At 48.0% G+C, this 17,938-nt stretch overlaps 2 pseudogenes; both read left to right on the forward strand.

Annotated features, from left to right (window-relative positions):
- The window catches only part of LOC140898076 (myosin heavy chain, skeletal muscle, adult-like), a 28,060-nt pseudogene that overhangs the window by 7,304 nt on the left and 2,818 nt on the right, over positions 1–17,938 (forward strand).
- Positions 16,765–16,858, forward strand: LOC140898420 (U2 spliceosomal RNA; annotated as a pseudogene).

A 17,938-nucleotide genomic window follows, 5' to 3' on the forward strand; every position in this document is an offset into this window, starting at 1 on the left:
ACTGCAGTATAATGCGTGAGGTGTTTACAATGCTCGCATCAGCAGCGGTTAGCTGAGCAGGCTCCATGCTTGCCATGCTATGGCGTCTGCATGGGTAACCCAGGAAAAAAGGCACGAAAGTTGCTTTCATGGAGGGAGGGAGGGGAGACTGACGACATGTACCCAAAACCACCCATGACAATGTTTTTGCCCCATCAGGCATTGGGAGCTTAACCCAGAATTCCAATCAGCAGCGGAGACTGCGGGAACTGCAGGATAGCTACCCACAGTGCACTGCTCCGTGAGTTGATGCTAGCCATGGTAGTGAGGACGCACTCCACCAACTTAATGTGCTTAGTGGGCACATACACAATTGACTGTATAAAATGGATTTCTAAAAATCAACTTCTATAAAATTGACCTAATTTTGTAGTGTATACATACCCTCACTCTCTCCTGGTGAAGCTGTTCCACTTTCTATTATTCCCTGGCCCAGAGTGAGACCCTATAGCCCAGTGGTTAGGGCAGAGCAGGACTTGTAGCTACCTCTCCTACAGCCTAGATATCCTATCCACCTGTGTATTCTGGGATCTCTCTTGCTGGACCTGAGACACCTCAATTAAAGTTTCATTGAAACCCAAGAGTGCCAAATAAAAAAAACCATTATGTCAAAATATTCCTGACTAGCTCTGAGAATCTTGTCGTTATGTTGAGGGCGCTCCATTCCCTGCTGCCTGTAACCATAACATGAAAACAGACTAGATATCATTTTAAGGGATGCCACCCAGCACCTTAAAGGTGCAAGTGCCACTGTGATGTTTCTCAAAGTCCTTACCCCCCATTTAATGTTTTTTTGCCCACAAGCTCGGAGGTTGTAAATAATTATGAGAAAGATTTAAAAGAAAATCCCAACCCTCAAGTCCTCATTCTGCATGTCATAGTCCTTTAGACTGTAGCCTCTTTGGGACAGGGCCTGTCCTTATTTTTGTGTTATGTACAGTGTAGAACACACTGGGCGCTAACCATTTTGCTCCATTAGGGACCCAGTGCAATCTGCTGATATTTCGCAGCATTATAATCAGAAATTGTTTGGCCTCTGCTGTACTTCCATGTTTTCTTACTAGGGCCTTTAGCAGGAAAGTATCAGCTTAAGCCTTGCTTGAACTGTCATCAGAAGTAGTTGCTTTGAAGGTGATTGTGGGATCATAGATGGAGCTCTGGATGCAGCAGGAGGGGAGTAAGTAGCAGCAGCAGATAAATTTCAAAATAGCGTCTTCACCAGTTACTTCTGATGGTCTGTATTCCCTGAAACTCGGGATGCTCTGTGGGAGCTTTGCCCTGCAAGCTCCAAACGCATCCCTTACCTTCTGACTAATAACAGTTAGTGGGGAATGCCGGTCCTGTTGTGTTGGAGACTGCATTGCTAAGGTTACCAAGCAGGTTGTCAGCATCCCTCAAGTTACTTGTTAAAGTCCCCCGAAGCTAGTGATCTGCCTAGGGGAAAAATGTGCCTTTTGTGGTGTATGTGTGGGGAAGGATAGGAGAGGTGAATCAAGAAGGGGCTGAAGGTCTTTTATTTATTTATTTTTTCCTCCTGGTGTTTTATATTAGAGATTCAGGATGTGTGTACCTGGCTTTTCCTAAAAGTCTCTGTGTATGACAGGAGAACAAGTGGGATTAAGGCATTACAAGTGGCAGGGAAGTGAGACATGAGCACTCAATTAGGGAAGGATTTTTTAGTTGGGCTATTTATAAGTCTTTGTTTTTGTTATCACCCATTTAACTCAAATGCCTGAGAAACTCTGGGAGAAAAGCTCTTTAAGGATTCGTTAAAGATTCAAACCCTGTCTTCATGTAAGGGCTGAGAAAGTTCCCAATCCACATCTCTGCACCCATTCCTCTAGCACAGCGGTTCTCAAACTTTAGCAACCTGAGGACTCCCATTTCGATGTAAAATTTTTCAGGTACCCCCCAATCCCTCCGCTTAGCCCAAGGCACTGCCCCCCACTCCACGTCTTCTCCCAAGGCTGCACCCCCGCCCCACCTCTTTCTGCACCCTGCTTACTCCATCCCCCTCCTTCCATCACTTGCTCTTCCCCATCCTCACTTACTTTCACCAGGCTGGTGCAGGGGTTTGGGATGCAGGAGGGGGTGCAGGCTCCAGTCGGGCAGCGCTTACCTTGGGCAGCCCCCAAAAGCGACCGGCACATCTCTCTGGCAGCAGCTCCTAGGCAGGGGGACCAGGGGATCTCCACGCGCTGCCCCTGCCCGTAGGGACCGCCCCCGCAGCTCCCATTGGCAGCAGTTCGAGGTGGGGGCAGCGCATGGAGATAACTCCCTCCTCAGCCCCCCTAAGGTCCGCAGGGGCATGTCAGCTGTATCCTGGAGTGGCTCAGAGCTAGGTCAGGCAGGGAACCTGCCTTAGCCCTGCTGAGCCACCAGACTTTTAGTAAAATCTCCTGGTTTGACTTCAGTAGCCTCCGAGAGATAGAGGAAGGGGGAGGAGATGATCAGCAGGGCCCGCACACCCTGGAGTTCCCTCGTGGACCCCCAAGGGTCCAGGGACCCGAGTTTGAGAAACTCTGCTCTAGCAGAAGTGAGAGACAAGGGTGAAAGAGCAAGCAGGAACATATGTGTTCCAGCCACACTGTGCATGCTGAAGGGAAGGGCACAATCCTGTTTTTCTTTTTGCAGGCCCCCTTTAAGTGCTGACCAGGTTGTGATGTGGGCTTACATGCTTTTTTTATTAAAACATTTTGGGTCTACTGGCCATATCGTGAGCTTGTTTAAAAACCCTATCTTCCAAGCCCTGTCTCTCGGGGAAATGGAGCAAACTCCGTGTCTCTAAAGGAGGAGTCACTAAAATGCTGAAACTTTAATGATGTGACCCAACAGGTTTAAAGCTTGGACCCCCTGCCCTAGTGCTGGGCACTGCAGATTTGTGCCTGTGCTGTGGGCGTGGAGGTGAGCGGGGCTGTTGATTCACATGTCCTTGCCACACCCTCGTACTGTGTCCTTTGATCACAGAGCCAGGTACGTGAAGGCAGCTGGGGGGCTCCCCTGAGCTTTCCGTCTCCACAGTGTGCTGCTCACTGGCGCTTTTCTGCATTTAATGTGTTGAGCAAACAGACTGCGAGCAGGGCCAGTGATTCTTCAGCAGGAAGAAAGGTTGATGGAATGTGCTGACCTGATGCAATAAGAGGAATCAAGTGAAAACCTGAGCAAATCTGTCTTTCCAGGTGCATGTAGTAAAACCTCCATAACCCCCTCCCCGCCCCCCACTAAAGGGGCCAGCAAATATCAGTTGCTAGGCAGAGGTGACTTTCTACAGATGAGCAAACCGGCACACAACCCTCTACTCAAGGAATGTGTTGAAATCAAGTAATGCAGCTTCTTCCATGCAGGCAAGAAGAAAGATGACACTGAAAGTGTTCAAATTGTTTTACTGGGTGGCTGTTGTGCAAACCAGAAGTGATGCAGCTGGCCTGGGTGAGCTTTAAGATCAGAACTCTGCTTGCATGAAGGATCTGAACCTGGGCTCTTCTGAAAGTTGACTTTTAAAGATTTCCTAGGTTCTTCTAATGGAGCTAGCTCACTGATTCCAATTCCTGAAATAGTATGAAGAAGAAGCCGCTCTGAGCTGCGCCGGCTCCCATTTCCAAGATGCTCCTAGACTAAAGGATCATGGAAATGGTGGTTGTCTAATAACAATGATCCTTAGACTATCCTTTCTGTGCAACAATGCAGTGAAAACCAGATTGCATAAAGAAGCAATTTTATCAAAAGGTCCTCAAATCCTCCAGTGTAGGAAGTAGGTCACAGGTTCCCTAGTCACATAAGAAATATCAGTTAATCCTAGTTTGATGTATATTATGATGCGATTATTTTCAAGAACTCATGGAGAACAAGTTTGGTCCTAGAGGTCTGGAGGAGGGCAAACATTTCCTATCTTTAAAAAGAGAAACAAAGTAGACCTGGGGAATTACAGACTAGTCAGACTAATTTTCCAACCTGGAAAGATACTGGAACAGATTATTAAACATTCTATTTGTAAGCACTTAGAGGACAATAGGTGTTATAAGGAATAGCCAGCATGGATTTGTCAAGAAAAAAACTATGCCAAACCAACCTGATTTCCTTCTTTGATGGGGTTACTGGCTCAGTGGGTGGGGGGAAGCAGCAGACATGATTTATTTTGATTTTAGCAAGGCTTTTAACATTCCCACATAACATTCTCATAAGCAAACTAGGGAAGTGTGATCTAGATGAAATTAAGATAAGGTGGCTGCACAATGGGTTAGAAGACTGTACTCCAAAGAGTAGTTTATAGATTCATAGATTCATAGATACTAAGGTCAGAAGGGACCATTATGATCATCTAGTCCGACCTCCTGCACAACGCAGGCCACAGAATCTCACCCACCCACACCCACTCCTGCGAAAAACCTCTCACCTATGTCTGAGCTATTGAAGTCCTCAAATCATGGTTTAAAGACTTCAAGGTGCAGAGAATCCTCCAGCAAGTGACCTGTGCCCCACGCTGCAGAGGAAGGCAAAAAACCGCCAGGGCCTCTGCCTATCTGCCCTGGGGGAAAATTCCTTCCCGACCCCAAATATGGTGATCAGCTAAACCCTGAGCATATGGACAAGATTCACCAGCCAGATACCCAGGAAAGAATTTTCTGTAGTAACTCAGATACCACCCCATCTAACATCCCATCACAGGCTATTGGGCCTATTTACCATGAATATTTAAAGATCAATTAATTATCAACAGTTTGCTGTGCAACTGGGAGTGTGTATCTAGTGGAGTCCCGCAGGGGTCGGTCCTGGATCCACTACTATTCAATATTTTCATGAATGACGTGGCTAATGGAGTGGAGAGTATGCTTATACAATTTGCAGATGACACTGTGAGCACTGTGGAGGACGCAGGGGTGTAGGGCTGCTACAGAGGTCTGGAGCATCACTCCCAGACCTAAAATCCAGGCCAGAGCTACACTGGCTCCTCAGAAAACTATGTTCCAGCAGCGGCCATATCTTTCCTGCCCTGGAGCATTGGCAGTTGCCCCCGGCCTGTCTCTGCCAGTAGGCAGTGTGTGTCTGTGTGACTATGCTCTGCCTGTGTGTGTGAGCAATAGAGCTGTCCATGTGTGGGAGAGAGGGAGAGAGCTGTCCCTGTGTATGATGTATGTGCTTTCGCTCTGTGCGGGTATGTGTGTGCATCAGCGGTGTGTGTTTTCCCTGTGTATGTGAGCTGTGTGTGTATGTGCACTCTACCTGTGTGTGAGAGAGACAGAGCTGTCCCTGGGTGTGTTGTGTGTATCCCTGTCCCTGTCCATCTCTGCGATGCTGTAGGACGGAACTGGAGCCAGTGTGCCTGGCTGCCCTGATGTGAGCCATGGCCAGGGATTCCAGTGGCTGGCAGGGAATCAGAGCCCTGTGGCTGCAAGCAGGAGTGGTATAGCCATGCCATGGGCTGCCTGTGCCAAAAGGATCTGGAAACGAGAGCAGCTGCTGCTCTGGGTTTGACTCCGTTCTTGCTTTGCTTGGGTAAATCCAGAGCAACCCGATCCCCTGAAGCCAAAGGGCTGCAAGGTGTCTGGATGCAGAGAGAGCTGAGGACAGCTTCAGCCCGGGTTTTCCTCCACGAAGCTGAGCTTGTCCCCACAGCCTTCCAGCCCCTCAGCTTCTCAAGATCCAGTCCCCAGCTCTGTCAGCGTTCTCAGTCCCTCCCTCATTGCTTCACCAACCTGCCTCCATCCTCTTTGTGTCAGTGATAGGTGTGGGGGTGAGTGGGATCCTTTGGTTTTACTGAGGCGAAATGTGCAGAGGTGCTGATAGCAAACAAGGGGGTTAGGGAAGTGGGGCTGGAATCTCTGCCTGGAGGGAGCCGACAGGGATGGGGACTGTATGGGAGGAGGCTGGAACCTGCACTGGGGATTGAGGCCTTTCAGGGCTGGTGGGAGATTCCCTCTCTAACCTCACTGGGAGACAGAACAAACAGCCTTGGCTCTGCCCTGCAGGACAGAAGGATGCATGTGTAGTGGATGTAGGTGAAGAGAATGGAGAGGGAGAAAACATGCATGTGCATTTCTGTAGGGCTCCGATACTATAAAATGTAGCACTGTGTCACTGGAGGACAGGATTAGAATTCAAAACGACCTTGACAAACTGGAGAATTGGTCTGAAATCAAGAAGATGAAATTCAGTAAAGATAAGTGGAAAGTATTACACTTAGGAAGGAATAATCAAACACACTACTACAAAATGGGAAATAACCGGCTAGGCAGTAGTACTGTTGAAAAGGCTCCAGGGGGCCATAGTGGATCACCAATTGAATATGAGTCAACAATGTGATGCAGCTGCAAAAAAGACTAATATCTTCATGGGGAGCTTTAGCAGGCGTGTTGTATGTAAGACATGGGAGGTAATTGTCCTGCTCTACTCGGCACTGGTGAGGCCTCATCTGCAGTACTGTGTCCAGTTCTGGGTGCCACACTTTAGGAAAGATGTGGACAAATTAGGGAGAGTCCAGAGGAGAGCAACAAAACTGATAACATATTTAGAAAACCTCACCTATGAGGAAAAGTTTAAAAATACCTTGGTATGTTTTTTGTTGAGAAAAGAAGACTGAAGGGAGATCTGATAGCAGTCTTCAAATATAGAAAAAGGACAGTGATCAATTGTTCTCCATGTCCACTGCAGGTAGGACAAGAAGCAATGGGCTTAATCAGCAGCAAGGGAGATTTAGGTTAGATATCAGGAAAATCTTTCTAAATGTAAAGGAAGTTAAGCACTTCAGTAGGCTTCCAAAGGAGGTTGTGGAATCCCTGTCATTGGAGGTTTTTAAGAGCAGGTTGGACAAACACCTGTCAGGGTTGTTTCTAGGTTTACTTGGTCTTACCTCAGCTCAGGGGGTTGGACTTGATGACCTCTCCAACCTGACATTTCTGTGATTCTATAGTTCAAAATGTAACTCCAATCTCTATGTAAGAAATGTGTCTGTATGTGCTTCAGTCTCTCCTGTACAAATGATCAGCTATTGTCCTAGGGCACCACTGACATTCCAGGGCATGGACACAAGTAACAGTTTTGAAAAAAAAATTCTGCCCTGTGACCATTATCTGCCTTGTGCCCTCTAGGGAGTCTTTATCGATTGGTGACAGCTTGTTGGGGTACAATGAGATGGTAAGAGAAAGCAGCTCCGACTACGAAACTCTTGCAATGAATTTATAGAGGGTGCTTCAGCAAGTGAAAAATGAATGGACAGTACTAGTAGTCCTGTCAGGGACTTTCAGGTGTCACTGTTACTTCTCTAATACATTTGTGGGGAAAAGTCAGCTCGTTTTTGATCAGACATAGGTTGTCTATGTTCTAAACTGGCTGCTGCATGACTGATAAGCAGCACCGTGAAGAGAACTGTTGCCACTTCAAGCTCTGTTTTCTCTGATTATCCATGGTCTCAGTTGCACTGCCTGTCAGCCTTCTCTCCTATGGAGCCATTTGATCTCCTGTCCACCCTGTGTCCAGTGAGAAAACATTTTGTTTCCTATAAGATGAACATTTAGTTAGTTAATAAGTGTAAGAAGAAAACCTTGGCTTATACTGACCAGGGCATGAGGGGAGGGAGTGATCTGCATGGGAACAAACTGGCCAGCGCTGCTTGATGTGCTTCCGACCCCCTCCGCTAGAGCTGGGGAACCAGGGACAGCTCATTAATTGTACTGAACATGGCTAGTATTTTGATGAGCTCTAATTCCCAACAGGGGCTGGGCTTTGTTGCTTATGGATGTCTCAGGTCACAAGGTCACTCTGTCTGCAGCTGCTGCCATAAGACCGTTGCCACTGCTTCTCAACACAGGAATAGGCAGAACCTGAGGTTTCTGTCCTCTCTTATCCCACAGTTTGCCTTAAAGTTGTGTATCCATACAGTCTTGTCCTGGCACATCCCAAAGAGTTCAGGAGACTGCTAACGGGTTTCCAGGAGACAAGACAGGAGAAGCCCTCTGCAGCGGGGTGCTGGTGACGTTGGTACAGGTGATGTTTGATGCAGGGACAGGTTCTGACACATAAAGCTTATTTCATACCTGTTCTTTCTTCCCATTGCGCTTCAGGCCCTAATGTGTCCCCTGACTGCTGCCCCAGCAAGGGTCTCCTTTCCAGACTGATTAACCACACTATCCTGTGTGTGGTCTCTCGAGGGAGGGGCTGGTGAGGTTCTGAGACCATTCACATCCAGGGAGAGGGAGCTGCCTTTGTCTCTAACGTACACAGTACTTCCTGGGCTGCCAAAGAGCCTTGTCTGAGAGTCCCAAAGCTTGCTGGGGAGTGGGGCTTTCAATGCCTGTGAGTGAAGATGCTGAGGCTGGCAGCATGACAGAGCAGCAACCGTGAGCTGCCTGTTTCCCATGGCTCCCTCTGCTCATTTGCTCCTGGTCCTGCACTTTGTTCTGTCCTGGAATTTTCCCTATCTAGTCTAGTCCCCACCATGTTGCTGGCTTTAGCAGGGCTGTATGGAGACCATTGCCTAGATTTAGACCAGGGCTATTCAGACTTCATTCCCTTAGTTTAGTTGCCAGCTTCCAAGCTGCTCTCTTGAACTGGGAACTCCAACAGGTGGAAATGCCATCTGTGCACCTGCCCCACAGCACCTCTGGTCATGGGCCACATGGTATGCTCAGCACCTTGCCCAGCCCATGTCCATAGCCAGCCAGCCCCACTCACACAGCACAGCTCTGGGAGAAGAGCCAGGGAGAAGTCTGGGGAAGCAAAAACAGGGATGGAGCCACGTGGCAGGCCCACACGACTCATTTGGGTGCTTAGACTGCACTGTGGTGAGCACCAAGCCGGGGGTGTAGCTGGGCTGTTAAAGTCACAGTGCAATGAGGGCTGAATTCTGCTCCATGGTCCAGATACGAATTTAGGGCCAATACCACTCTGTGCAGTGGGTTCCCCCCACAGATCAGTGGGTTTGCTTGGGTTACCTCTTAAGTCCCCTATCATTGCTATCAATCTAGCATCTTCTAGGCACCCCTCAAACTAGACTGAGGGTCCACAAAGTGGGTGGCGTTTCTGCCTCCTCTCCTGGGGTTGCTGGGATGGTTCTCTGCTCTTCTCTGGGTTGGAGAGGGAACAAAAGAGACATCTGCTCCTCTCCCCACTTTTTGCTTCCTTTTGATAGCTGGGGGTGCTGCTGCTGCTGAGGCTGGCGAAGGCTCTGCAGCATGATATGGAGGTGGGGAGGTCTCTGTCATGCTCAGCACCTCCAGGACGAACTCCGTGTTGTTCTCCATTTTCCATTAGGGGAATATTTCTCCTTGGGCTGCTGCTATTTCTGACCTGTGTGCCTCCTCCTTCCCCATCCTCCTTTTTCTGTTTCTCTTCCCTGCCTTGTCTTTGTGTCTCTCCTTCTTTCTCCCCACTCCCTGTTCCTTCCCACAGCAACTCCCAATTCCCCACTCCCCTCCACACCCAGGGGCTTCCCTTCCATTCCTTTCTCTAGCCCATCTGCTAAACAAGCAGCGGCAAAGCACTTAGTGTTGATATTTAGAGCATCAGCACTAGGCTCTAGGGCAGGGGTGGCCTCAGAGGGTGGCCACAAACTCTTACTCGTGGCTGCTCTCACACTTTTCCCTAAAATACTTAATTAGTTTTAGGAAAAACAAATAAATATGCACATGTACACGTCCAAATCATTGTAATTTATTTATTGCTAGCTAGTAAGTCTGTTGTGAAAAGTGATATTAACAAACATACAAGTAGCACTTTTCACAGCAGACTTATTCAGCCCTGGCAAGTTTGGGGACAAATTAAGCCCTGGATGGGAGGTCAGGGAGGCAGCGGGGGCCAGGGAGGCAATGGGGGGGGCCAAAGCCCCATCGCCGGAGGACAGAGCCTGAAGCCATGCACCTGGAGCTTGGGGCCTGCTGCCGTGCAGCCAGAGCCTGCCACCCTGCCATCCCAGGACTGAAGCCCAAAGCCTGAGTCCCACTGCTCATGGGAAGATGGGGAACTCACCAGCTGCTCCTCTAATGTTGTGCCCCAGGTGTGTCCAGAGGGGGGCTGGGCCCCACCCCTGCTTACAGACCCAGCAGCTAACACCAAGGCAGTGCATCCAGGAGCACCATGAAGCGGGAGGGAGAGCCCTGGAACTGCTGCAGGGAAAGGAGCAGAACACGCCCACAGGAACTGCAGCAGGAAAAGGAGCCCCACACCCACAGCTCCTCCGGTGCGGCTGTACTGCCCCCAGCCCTGTTCTCTGGTGGGGCTGCTGTACAGACGGAGGAGACCTTGCGTGGAAGGGCTGGGGGCGGTACGGCTAGGCCGGAGCTGCCAGCGTGGGGCCACCCAATGGCCCCACGTTCTGTTGCTCTTCTTTCCAGTACACCATACCACCTATAAATATCTTGCTGGTACAGCATACCGTACCGTAGCGTACCGCCCTACTTGCACTGCTGATCCCCACCCAAATGATCACTTCTCATTCACTATTGAGCTGTCAACGCTCTCCTCTGATTGGCCCACGATCCCAGCCTCCATCACCACTTGTTATATTTTGAAAGGAGCCCCTTGTATGTTTTCACCCGGGCTGCCTTGTGCTTGGGCAGAGCTCCCCATGAACACCCCCTGCGCTACCTCATTATTCTCCTTCAAAACCCTCCTTTGCCATGCGATGCCTACAAAAACCTGATGACAGTCAGGAGGCTGGTGTGCTGTGCCGACTGCCCAGCGTGTTGCCCAGTGCTGTCTCTTTCTTTCCTAGCTGATTGGTCTGTAGACGTTTCCTGTTGTCTTGGACTTCGAGCTTCTGAGCTCTTTGGGACAGGGACTGTCTTTGTGTTCTGTGTTTGTACAGCACTAGCCCAGTGGGGTCCTGGTCCAGGCCTGAGATTCCTGGGCACTAAGAGAATGCAATTAATGATCAGAGCAGGGTTATCAGAAAGGGGACACGCTTCAGGCCCTTACAGCTGGTGCCAGGCTTGGAGATAGGAGTGTCTTCCGCAGAGCCTGGAGGAGCCCCATTGACAGTGGCTGTCTTTGACAAGAATGGGTCCAGTCTCCTGGGGTGTGAGCTGGTGGGGCCTGTTGTCCCTTAGCCAGGCAGCTCGTCCACACATTGTTCCCTTTACAGTTTTGCTTTTGTCAGCACTTTCCTCGCTTGGGCCATTAGGGATCTCCTTACACGAGAGACATCTGAAGCATTCCAAGGGGCAAATGGATTCCTTCTGGCACTCCTTCCGGTGTCTGTAAATTGCTGCAAATAACTAGCCCAAGTCTCTAGAAAAATTGTATCTACCTTTCTTAGTTTCATAGAGTTTAGGGGACCATCAAATCATCAAGTCTGGCCTCCTGCACCCAGACACCCCTATACTGAGTCAAAAGACTTTAGTTAAACCAAAATGTTTCAGGCCTCAGCAAACTCAGCTGTGCGCACCAGGCAGAGAACAGTAGAAAATGCCTGAGGCCCCTGCAGTGGGAGAGAGGCTAGCCTGCTGGCCCCGCCAGTTCTGCCTGAGACCTCGCCCCCCACATGCCATAGCCTTGAGGGCCCCCCCTCAACCAGAGGGAGCTGGAGCCCCAGCCCGCCTGCCCCAGCCGCCCTGGCTAGCTGGTCCCACCAACCTGGCCCCAATGCCAGGCCGGCCCCAGCACCGCTTTTTTTGCCTCTGTCTTCACGAACAAGGTCAGCTCCCAGACTACTGCACTGGGCAGCACAGCATGGGGAGGAAGTGACCAGTCCTCTGTGAAGGAAGAAGTGGTTCGGGACTATTTAGAAAAGTTGGACGAGCACAAGTCCATGGGGCCAGATGCACTGCATCCGAGAGTGCTAAAGGAGTTGGTGGATGTGACTGCAGAGCCATTGGCCATTATTTTTGAAAACTCATGGCGATCGGGGGAGGTCCCGGACGACTGGAAAAAGGCTAATGTAGTGACCATCTTTAAAAAAGGGAAGAAGGAGGATCCTGGGAACTACAGGCCAGTCAGCCTCACCTCAGTCCCTGGAAAAATCATGGAGCAGGTCCTCAAAGAATCAATTCTGAAGCACTTAGAGGAGAGGAAAGTGATCAGGAACAGTCAGCATGGATTCACCAAGGGCAAGTCATGCCTGACTAATCTAATTGCCTTCTATGACGAGATAACTGGCTCTGTGGATGAGGGGAAAGCAGTGGACGTGTTGTTCCTTGACTTTAGCAAAGCTTTTGACACGGTCTCACAGTATTCTTGCCAGTAAGTTAAAGAAGTATGGGCTGGATGAAAGCTGGCTAGACTGTCGGGCTCAACGGGTAGTGATCAATGGTTCCATGTCTAGTTGGCAGCTGGTATCAAGAGGAGTGCCCCAAGGGTCGGTCCTGGGGCCGGTTTTGTTCAATATCTTCATTAATGATCTGGAGGATGGTGTTGATTGCACCCTCAGCAAGTTTGCAGATGACACTAAACTGGGAGGAGTGATAGATACGCTGGAGGGTAGGGATAGGATACAGAGGGCCCTAGTCAAATTGGAGGATTGGGCCAAAAGAAATCTGATGAGGTTCAACAAGGACAAGTGCAGGGTCCTGCACTTAGGATGGAAGAATCCCATGCACTGCTACAGACTAGGGTCCGAATGGCTAGGCAGCACTTCTGCAGAAAAGGACCTGGGGATTACAGTGGACAAGAAGCTGGATATGAGTCAAGAGTGTGCCCTTGTTGCCAAGAAGGCCAATGGCATTTTGGGATGTATAAGTATGGGCATTGTCAGCAGATCGAGGGACGTGATTATTCCCCTCTATTCGACATTGGTGAGGCCTCATCTGGAGTACTGTGTCCAGTTTTGGGCCCCACACTACAAGAAGGATGTGGAAAAATTGGAAAACGCCCAGTGGAGGCCAACAAAAATGATTAGGGGACTGGAACACATGACTTATGAGGAGAGTTGCAGTGGGGGAGGTTTAGATTGGATATTAGGAAAAACTTTTTCACTGAGAGGGTGGTGAAACACTGGAATGCGTTACCTAGGGAGGTGGTAGAATCTCCTTCCTTAGAGGTTTTTAAGGTCAGGCTTGACAAAGCCCTGGCTGGGATGATTTAACTGGGAATTGGTCCTGCTTCGAGCAGGGGGTTGGACTAGATGACCTTCCGGGGTCCCTTCCAACCCTGATATTCTATGATTCTATGATTCTATGAGAGGCTGAGGGAACTGGGATTGTTTAGTCTGCGGAAGAGAAGGATGAGGGGGGATTTGATAGCTGCTTTCAACTACCTGAAAGGGGGTTCCAAAGAGGATGGATCTAGGATGTTCTCAGTGGTAGTGGATGACAGAACAAGGAGTAATGGTCTCAAGTTGCAGTGGAGGAGGTTTAGGTTGGATATTAGGAAAAACTTTTTCACTAGGAGGATGGTGAATCACAGAAATGTGTTACCTAGGGAGGTGGTGGAATCTCCTTCCTTAGAAGTTTTAAAGGTCAGGCTTGACAAAGCCCTGGCTGGGATGATTTAATTGAGGATTGGTCCTGCTTTGAGCAGGGGGTTGGACTAGATGACATCCTGAGGTCCCTGATATTCCAACCCTGATATTCTATGATTCTATGATTCTATGGATGTCCAAGGAGTGCTCAAGGTCTTTGATTTAACTTTCCAACTGATACTTTTTTTTATGAATCACACAACCACTAACCAGCATGCTCAGTAACAAAATCAACTCTTCTTTATAAGTAGGACACGCAACTGCACTCGGATGATGCTCTCCGAGGCCAAGAAGCCCTGAAGGAGCAGGTGGCCATGGTTGAGCACAGAGCTAACCTGTTGCAGGGAGAAACTGAGGAGCTACGGACAGCTCTGGAACAGACAGAGAGGAGCAGGAAAGTGGCTGAACAGGTGCTCATGGACAACACTGAGTGCGTGCACCTCCTGCATACCGAGGTAGCCCACATTGCAGGGCTATACACATTCATGGTTCTACAGAAACACAGAGTAATAACCAATAATAATTCCAGGATCTTTTCATATCCTTTCCCAGGACAAAGGATCAGAGACTCAAGAGCTACTTCAGTCTCTCTCTTTTGTAGAACACCACCCTTATGAGTACAAAGAAGAAGCTGGAAACCGATATTGCCCAAATCCAAAGTGAGGTGGAGGAGGCTATTTAAGAGGCAAGAAATGATAAAGAGAAAGCAAAGAAGGCAATTACAGATGTAAATGTTTCATTTCATTTACTTCTTTTACAGTTTAGCATTTGCCCTGTGTGCTGTGAGATAAAGTGTGTGGTGTCAGAGTCTAGATGAGAGATCTGTCTGCAGCCTTGTATAAAGATGCAGGAGGTCACACGAGGCAGTGGGGCTGGCGTGCCAGGGATCAATGCAGCCTTTAGCAGTTTCACAGAATCACAGAAATGAAGGGCTGGTGGGGAACTCAAGAAATTATTTAATCTGTTCCCCGCAATGAAGCAAGATTAAGTAAACCTAGGCCATACCTGACAGGTGTTTGTCTAACCAGTTCTTAAAAACCTCCAATGACAGAGATTCTACAACCTCACTAGGTAACCTGTTCTAGAGTTTACTATCCTTATAATTAGAAAGTTTCCCTAATATCCAACCTGAATGTCGCTTGCTGCAAACTAAGCCAATTATTTCTTGTTCTACCATGTGAACATGGAGAACAACTGATCATTGTCTTCTTTACAACAACCTTTTACCAGTTTGAAGGCTGTTATCATGTCCTCCCTCAGTCTTCTCTTTAGACTAAATTCAAGACTCCCTTTCAAGCTTTCCTTGTGTGTCATGGTTTCTAAACCTCTCATCATTTTTGTTGCTCTCTTCTGGACTCTTTCCAATTTGCTCATATCTTTCTTAAAGTGTGGTGCCCAAAGCTGGACACAACTCCAGCTGAGGCTTCACCAGTGCTGAGTAGACTGGAACAATTACCTCCAATTTGTGTGAGAAATAAAACCCAAACTGAGTACCTGTACTGAGCCCACAGGTTCCCAGATCAATATCAGTGTTTCTGTGTAATAAGTGCAGGGAGAGGTTACTGCTGTTCTACAGAATAGTATATACCACTAAGGAACAATTTGTGTTTAGTTACAAAAGAGAAGTTAAATCATAAATATTATTAAAAACATAGCTAAGGCCAACATATTAGTCTGGAAACCCATAACATCTCCAGGGGCAGTCAGTGAATGTTGCTGATACTTGGATTCAATTCATAAGGAAGACAACCCAGAAGAAAGGAGATAAAAATATTTACACAATTTAGAAATAACAGTCCCTTGTGGCTTCACAGAATAGCAGGTTAAATATTCAGCTAACTCGTGCACTTTGTACTGTGCACCTAACAACGGCCATCACCTTCCCCAAGAACTAGTTGCCTTGAACAGCTTACAAAATACTTCCTGTCCCTATGTAGCTAGTATCACCTCTTTGGGCAGCTAATATACCTGTTGAGCTAAGCTCTGCTGGTGAAGCTCCTAAGCAGCTAGCCCTTGTTCTGAAGTTAGTGGGCTTGTGGTGCGTAGGGATGCAATTATTGACCTAGCACTTGTGTGAGGCACAGCCATTCCTACACATACAGCTCAGAACTTCGTGGAATTTTGTATTGCGTTTTGCTGATCGCTTCTCGGCCTTTTGGCTAAGATTAAGCGTCTTAATAAAATTATTAGATCCTATCCACTCATTATACTCCACACCTGAACATAGCCATTATATGAACAACATACCCCCCATATCTCAATGTCTGTACTTTGACCCGTTAAACTTTTACCCCCAATCGGGGAGACTGCAGATTATGTATTCCTTATGCCACCCGTTCCGAAACCAAATTTCGCACCCCTTGATAATCTGTACCTTATTCCCTGATAACCAGAAACGTCTATGCTTAAACTCTGTACCGTTTTCTTTTTACTTCAAAATCATCTTAATAAAATTATTAGACCCTGCCTGTGCAGCTGCAAGCCCCACTCCAGAGCCTGGCAGCTGCGCCACAACGCCATCCAGAACCGCCTGGTGAAAGCCATCGCACTGCACCTGGGGGAGGTCGCTGTGAACTGCGCCATCCCCGGTACTGACAGCCAATTGTGACCTGATGTAGTAGTCACCAGCAAGGCCCAGAAAAAGATCATCCTCGTCGACGTCACGGTCTCCTTTGAGAACAGGACCCCGGCCTTCTGCGAAACCCGAGCTCGTAAGCTGGAAAAATACGCCCCTCTGGCTGACACCCTGAAAGCGAAGGGCTACGAGGTGCAGATGGATGCCCTGATTGTTGGAGCCCTGCGTGCTTGGGACTCCTGCAATGAGCGTGTGCTGTGGACCTGCAGGATTGGTTGATGCTACACATGGCTCATGCGGTGCCTCATGGTCTCGGACACCATCCGATGGTCCAGGGACATCTACGTCGAACACATCACCGGCCCCTGACAGTACCAGGAGGTGTGAGCTGGTACGACATCGTGCATCAACTATGAGAAAGGGACCGAGAGACTTTTTCCATTGGACCATATGAACTGGAACCATAAACTCACTGAACGTTAAATCTCACCAAATGAGGGTAAATCCACCCTCATCATTGTATCCACTCATTATACTTCACACCTGAACATAGCCATTATATGAACAACATACCCCCATATCTCAGTGTCTGTACTTTGACCCTTTAACCTTTTACCCCCAATTGGGGATATTGCAGATTATGTATTCCTTACTCCACCCGATCTTAAACCGAATTTTGCATCCCTTGATAACCTGAACCTTATTCCCTGATAACAAGAAACTTCTATGCTTAAACTCTGTACGTTTTCTTTTTACTTCAAAATCATCTTAATAACATTATTAAATCTGTTCTTATCAGTTTAATATCTGATACGTCCTCTATCTGAGGACTATATATTAAATGAATTGCACTTTGTAACTTTAGAGTCAGTTCTTTTCAAGTGTAGCTGTATTGCTCACTAAGGCCTATTATGATATATTCCCTGAATTTCCCTGGAGATCGTCTGAGCTTTGGAGACCAAAATGTGAGGCTGCACACACCCTAGTTTTGTTTTAAATAACATTTATATTGTTTTAAATCTTTTCCGCAACCTCAAAGGTAATCATAAAAACTGTCCGTGTCTCTGCATGAACAATGTATGCACATATACAGAACACACACATATTGACAAATTCTACACACCCTGTGAGTAGAGTTCATTTGATTGTGCAAATGCCCTGCTTCCATTATCACTACTGTAGTATCCCCGCTCTATCCCATTGCAAGTGGAAGGTCACCGTAATAAGCATTCAGCAAGCAGCTAATAAGGTAACAGGAATCCTGTGGCTGGAGTCATAAGCAACCCCTCAGACTGCCTGTATCTTTGTATCTGTTTGTCTGAGTCCCTTACTGAGTTCATTGTGTGGTTTACCTTTCAAGGCAGCCATGATGGTGGAGGAGCTGAAGAAGGAGCAGGACACCAACACTCACCTGGAGAGGATGAAGAAGAACCTGGAGCAGACGGTGAAGGACCTGCAGCTCCGTCTGGATGAGGCAGAACAGCTGGCACTGAAGGGTGGCAAGAAGCAGCTTCAGAAGCTGGAGTCCAGGGTATGTGCTCGAGCTGAAGGCTGGTGGTGACGAATACAATTTCAACCTCTGCCTCCTGTAGTAGAGTTGGTGCCTAATTTCTCATTTACTTCCCCAGATCCAAGAGCTTGAGTCCAAGCTGGAAGGAGAGCAGAAACAAGCTGCAGATGCCATCAAAGGCATTTGGAAATATGAACGGCGCATCAAGGAGCTGACTTTCCAGGCAGGTGCAAAAGAGAAAATCCACCTGAAATGTTTTTTTCTCATCAAAAACGTAAAGGTAAACTGGCATGGTCTCTTTTCAATAGGGTGAAGAGAACAAAAAGAGGTTACAGAACTTAGTGGATAAACTTCAGTTGAAAGTCAAATCCTACAAGAGAGAAGTTGAGGAGGCTGTGAGTCATTTAACAGGAAGAAACATTCATTT

The sequence above is a fragment of the Lepidochelys kempii genome, chromosome 14, assembly GCF_965140285.1.
Source record: "Lepidochelys kempii isolate rLepKem1 chromosome 14, rLepKem1.hap1, whole genome shotgun sequence".
Lineage (NCBI taxonomy): Eukaryota > Metazoa > Chordata > Testudines > Cheloniidae > Lepidochelys > Lepidochelys kempii.